This window comes from Phoenix dactylifera, chromosome 15 (assembly GCF_051530095.1).
Source record: "Phoenix dactylifera cultivar Ajwa chromosome 15, Ajwa_hap1_PhDact_Kaust_v1.1, whole genome shotgun sequence".
Classification (NCBI taxonomy): domain Eukaryota; kingdom Viridiplantae; phylum Streptophyta; class Magnoliopsida; order Arecales; family Arecaceae; genus Phoenix; species Phoenix dactylifera.
The window spans coordinates 7,916,216-7,922,451 of record NC_143204.1 but is presented as its reverse complement, the minus strand read 5'-3'; the positions used below and the strand labels follow the sequence as shown (position 1 = coordinate 7,922,451).

Genomic DNA, 6,236 nt, shown 5'->3' with positions numbered 1-6,236 from the left:
CCCCCGTGTCCAATGCTAGTAGGCTTAGGTAAAGGTTTATTCACTCTATCCCCTGTATCCCATAATTGTGCAGTCTCTGTGAGAGAATCTAAATAGTCCCATGCCTCATCGGGTTGCTTTTCCAAAAATAGACCATTGCACATAGTCTCTATAAATTGTTTTAACTGTGGAGACAACCCTTCATAAAAGAAACTAATGGTTCTTCATGTTTCAAACCCATGATGAGGACAAGAGAGAAGCAAATCTTTAAATCTCTCCCAGCATTCATAAAATGTTTCATGGTCTTTTTGTTGGAAATTACTAATGTGCCTTTTCAAAAAGTTAGTCCTTTGTGCGGGAAAGAATTTTTTCAAGAATTCTCTTTGCATGTCATGCCATGTTCCTAGCGATCTAGGTCTCAAGGAGTTCAGCCATGTTTTGGCTTTATCCTTTAAGGAAAAAGGAAACAAGGTCAATTTAAGGACGTCTTCCGATATATTTGGTACTCTAAATGTGATACTAATTTTCTCAAAATCCTTAAGATGAAGATAAGGGTTCTCGGATTCCATCCCATGATACTTGGGCAGCAATTGAATTACTCTTGGTTTGATTTCAAAGTGTCCTACATTTTCAGGAATAATCATGCATTAAGGTTGACTAGTCCTAGTGGGATGTAAGTATTGTCGAAGTGTCATAACTGGGGGTCTACCTCCTTCATCACCATGGTGACTTCCTACATCATCAGAAAAATTTGCCATCTCACAAGGTGTGAGATACTGCGAAGAAATTTCAAGGATGTGTCCTAAGGGATGATCTAAAGTTGTACGACTTAATCGACCGGTGTCGTCCCTATTCCAACCTAGCATACAAAATTTAAATAATTTTTTTTAATGTTTTTTTTTAAAAAATAAATATAAATATAAGTACCAACTAAAGATACCCTAAAACTACACCCTAAAACAAAAATCTATTCACAATCAAACATGCAACTAAACATTACACCTCAATTTCTAATGTTTTTCTTAAATTTCTAGACAGCTCCTAACTGGTTTGAAGAGGGCACCTAAGCCTCCAATCCGGTCTAATGAACCGAGTTGACCAGGTAAGCTCCCAGGTAAGTGGAGGGGTCACGATGCGTTCGTAAAGGTCCCACTTAAAACCCACTTGCCTCGAACAGATGAACTGTCTCCCTTATAGGGACAAAGCTTGCCTAGACATCAACTAAGCTACAGAGCGAAATTGGTGCAACTTTCAGTGGTCTTCATCCTATTGAGCTCGAATGTCCTTAGGGGCCAACGTCTAGTTGATTTTAGTTAAGCTTAGGATATTTATGCAATGGGGTGATTTTTGGGCTAAGGACGAGTGATGAAATCCCGACCTTATCTTTTTAAATGGGTTCAGCCCTTAGAATATTTTATGCTGATGCCTTATACTATATGCAACAATCAAGAGATTTTTTTTTTAATATTTTATGACATGACATTAAATTTCATTGAATAGGTGATCAAGCAAATTATTTATTTTTTAAAAAAAATTTTATGAGTTGAAGTTTGAAATTTGAATTCTGAAATTTGAAATTTGAAATTTTAGGTTTTTCCTCTTTTTTTTCTTTTTTTTTTATTTTTGAATAATCACCCTTGATCTTTTCTTAAAGTTTTTTTCTTAAATTTTCAATTAGCAACAAGGGTTAATGAGATATGATAACAATAAAATTCTGATTCTAAAACAATTAAATGCAGAAAATTCAAAACAGAAAGTAGCAAGGTTTTGTATTAATCTAAGGTCTCAGAATGTCAATCATACCGTTCAGATGAAAGAAACACAGGTCCTGCACCTGACGCCCAAATTTGAGTTCAATCAGACGGTTAATTACTTTGATATCAGAGTTTGATGCAGACTGTGCAGGGAATAAAAAAAGAGCTGTAAAGAATTTTTTTTTTTTTTCGAAAGAAAAAGACTAACTACTAAAGTACTAATTAAATCTAAAATTATACTAATAAATCAGCCATTCTCTGGCAACGGCGCCAAAAACTTGACGCGCTCGCAAAATTGCTTTCGCGAAACTAATCTCCCAAGTATAGGAGAATCGTACAAGTAGTAAAATCTCGGGAGTCTGAGGTCGAATCCTCAGGGAACGAAATTTATATAAGATTATTTAGTATTGTTTCAGATTAATTAATTCAATAAATTTGTGAATTAAGACGATGTTTTGTAAATAGAAAATAAATCAGTAAACATAGAATCGAAGTTTGGATAGATTAAGATGGTGTAGGGATCTAGATTCCCCTTTGATAATATCAAATTCATGCGATAAATTCTATGATTCTTTTGTTTTCTTTAAGAATTATAAGCAGATGAAATTTAATTATGGAGTATGTTTTTGATAACATGAATTCTATTTCTAAGTATTCAACGTGCCTTATAACGTCAACGATGAATCAAATAATTGAGGAAGACATGTATCAATAAGCATAAATCATAAAAGAATTTTCAATATATAAGAATCATGATATAATCAAAAGATAAATCGTATAAGCGAAGGATTAGAATTTACATCATAAACTCGGTACATCAAAGGATCTTCCTTCCCCCCATCACCTAGGACTTTAGCCGTCCATTAAAACCATTATCCTCCCTCTCACCATTTTTTTCTTTTTCTTTTTCGGAAAAACAGGGCCTCCCCTGTTTCTTCCCTTTTTTTTTCTTTTCTTTGAATACGGCTGAGGCTCTTTTTTTTTTTCCTTCGAATGAACTCCCCCCCTCCCAGCCGAGAGAGGTTCCTTCATATAGATCCCCAGAGCTCCTCCACCAGCGATGGATTTCCTCATGGCACGTGGAGAGGATGGACGAATGGGATGAATCCCGGAAGAAGAGGATGGATGCGGACTCCGGAAAGGGAGGAAGGCTGATCTCAGGAGGCAGCTGAGATCCTCTTTGAACGTGGAAGCTTGGGGCTTGAATGCTTGGGATCAGTTGGAAGGCGCGTGGACTCGGAAGCGAGCTGATATTCCGGAAGATTGCGATCGCCATGGGATGCGGAAAGCTTCGCGGGAGATTTGGATCTTTGCTGGGATAGAGATGCTTGCGAACGGAAGAGCTGGGATACGGGATACTGAAATCGGGAGATGCCGGGATCTTCGGACGCGGATGTGGAATCGTTGGGGAATCCAACGCTGAAGAGGCAGATGGATCGGAAGGGAGGAGCGTGGACGCTGGGAAGCTTCACAGACGAATCGCTGATGTGGCTGGAACTCGGGAGAGGCAGACACGGAAGCTGGTTCGGACGCTTTGGATCACTCACGGGAGAAGAGGATGGGCTGCACGTGGGCTCCATCAGGCTGAGATGCACGGGCTGCTGGGAATTTGTTGCAGTGAACTGGATGGTTGAACTTAGACTCCTTTTAGTATGCAACTGGGGTTGAAACCTGCAGTTGGCTGGTCACCTACGGTGATGTTTGGACCCAATGCGCATCTTAGCTTTGATTTATAATCACCTGCACCCCACAAAAAAATATAATATTAATGCAGCACTTTTATCATTATTTGTTAGCAATAATACTAATTTAAGTGATGTGTAGATCGCACTTTTGTGCTCTCATCAACTACACTATCAAATCCTTAATCATATGATGTCATGGCTCGTTACAATCTCAGGTTATGTCCAACATCCTTCTTATGAAAATCATTTATACAAAACCTTTTCAAAATATTTAATTATTAATCAAATAATTTTGTTAAAATAATTATTTCCAAAAACTTTTCAAGTTAATATCTAGAACACAAGTCTTATATACTTGATCATTACTTTATTTTAATATAGATACTATGCTATTATAGTAGTTTCCATGTTGGATAGCTTGATCCTTACTCATAAACAATTATTCTCCTTATCAAGGACATAGTGCAGAGTATTATCATCAATACATGGCTTTGGCTACAAATTTATTAACTTTTAGAATACTTCAAGATACCCTATCTTGTAGATCAAAAACGATCACTTGCAAGCTCATATACTAGTTCACACCTCTATCCTTTATAGTACTTTGTCAGGCAGATCCTAATGTTGTTTGTTCAATATAATGGCACACTTAGGTGTTATTGCAAGATATCACTTACGTGAAGGAGAAACTCCATTAAGTCATCAGCTATTTTGCATCCTATGAATAGAGAAACATTTCAAGTACTTAGGTATATTCAATTCCTGCTATGAAAAAGACTCAGTCCACTTTGACAAATCCTCTAAAGTACTTGTAGAGTTTTTTCTAGCTCTATAATATGTGACACATATTTTCTTGTGATCATGGAAGAGAAAAAATCCATCTATTAGTCCATGAGTTTCAGCTCTCGAAGGATTTATGTTAGAGTAATCGAATGATGTGTTCTTCCAATAGGTTTTAGTTCCTTCAAATATAAATGCAATAGGAGAAGCTTTGCTCTTTGTTGCATGTTCAATTAATTATGGAGGAAATTATTTACATCACATCTTAACATCCAAAGATCATGGTACATGTGGTAGTTTTGAAGAAGAATTAGATAGGGCTAATAAAGCCTTGAGCCAAGACCTATCTGCTCACCTAGATGGCCGATAGAAGGAATAGACTGAGATGAATGAATTGGTTTCTAATATATTTCTAAATGTTGAAAACTATATTGTAGGCTAAATAAAGAGAAACGGCCAATACAAGCATGTTGAATAAGCCAAGACCAATAAAATATGATTACCATCTCACAATTAGTGTAGAGCAATCATGATAACGAACATGTATAGTGGAAGGACAACTGACATCAATTATCAAAAGTGCCAGAAGTAGAGACTAGATATGTGTGGCAACTATCAGAATGGACACTTATTATATTTAGTATAATTAAGTAAAATTATACTTTGTAAAAAGATCCTTTGACACTCCAGCTTATCAATGCACCTTAACTTATCTTAGCATACTTTACTAATAGTCTTTCAACCTTAGAAATAGTGTTAACCAATATTTCTTCTACTATAGCTCAGGCTGCACCCATATCCCTATCCAGATCTATCTTCTTCAATTACTGATATATCGATGGAAAAAGTTTTTGAATGTTAAGGCACCTAGACTCATATTACTCCAGTATCCTCCCTCCGATCATCATTTTCTAATTGCTCTAATACCGGTGGTGTGTCTGTCACTTATCTACCTATTGTCATTTGAATTGTCACCCTTGCTATTAGCCAACAAGTTCTTTGGCAAATCTAGACGGGATAAAAGGGCCAACAAGTGCGTTGCTGGTAGCGAACACTAAAATGATCTCATATCATTTCTTGTTAATAGGATGTCACTAAAATTTTATATTGGCCATCAACTTACCGCAATCCACTTCCTTTATTAGGTCCTAGAATTGACTACATAAAAAAATATAGGTTGAGTTACTTCTTCTCTAATAGATGTAATTTAAATTTATCTCATATTTAATATTATTTTTATTTCTATTTTCATCTCTATCGTAGCTTAAACATATTTCTTTTTGATATAAATGATGCTAGCCCATTAAATTTCATTATAACATGGCAAGATTTTCTTTCTTCCCTACTCTAATTTGTTGTATTAACCATTATTGCATAGATGTAGGTGTTTTTGAGCCCCATGTTAGAAGTATGCCCTAGAAGCCAACGTGGCTGACACATATTTGTAATCTGGAGAACAAGTTTGTAATTTGACTCTTATTAATAAATAAGATTGGGCAATTATTTTTCATTCATGTTTTGTATGTGTCCATGAATCGTCAAAGAAATTAATAGATGATGACACATATTCTCAAAGGAGTTGAGAATTTGAGGCATGTGTCATTAGGGATTAATTTCTAAATGCTTTTGATCAATGGATCCATCACGAGGGATGGTGATCGATCCGCTGAGATTAGTGCACAGATCACTTAGTCAGATGGACGAGTCTCGAGTCCACGGTGTAGAGACACTGGAGTGATTATGCAAGTACTTGTTAGAGAACAAAGTACTAAGCATGACCAAAGATAGTAGTCACATGGATGTCTATCCACTCATCAGTGACTACTTATGCTGCAGTTTTATGACTGATCCTTTGACCTGCGATGCCTCAGCTATTCACTATGAGGTTGCTGTAGTTTGACGAGCAAGTGAACTTAGGCCCTAGCCATTCAGGTTCTTGTAGTGCGGATTGGCTACAGTAGGTTCATTTTGGAATAGGGTTGCATCTAGATGGGATCTATCGACCTTGATAGATTAGGAGTGATCCTATGTGATTTAT

General features: G+C 36.5%; 1 pseudogene; it reads left to right on the top strand.

Moving 5' to 3' along the window:
• The first annotated feature begins 213 nt into the window (after positions 1–213).
• Positions 214–311, top strand: LOC120105828 (small nucleolar RNA R71; annotated as a pseudogene).
• Positions 312–6,236: the final 5,925 nt, after the last annotated feature.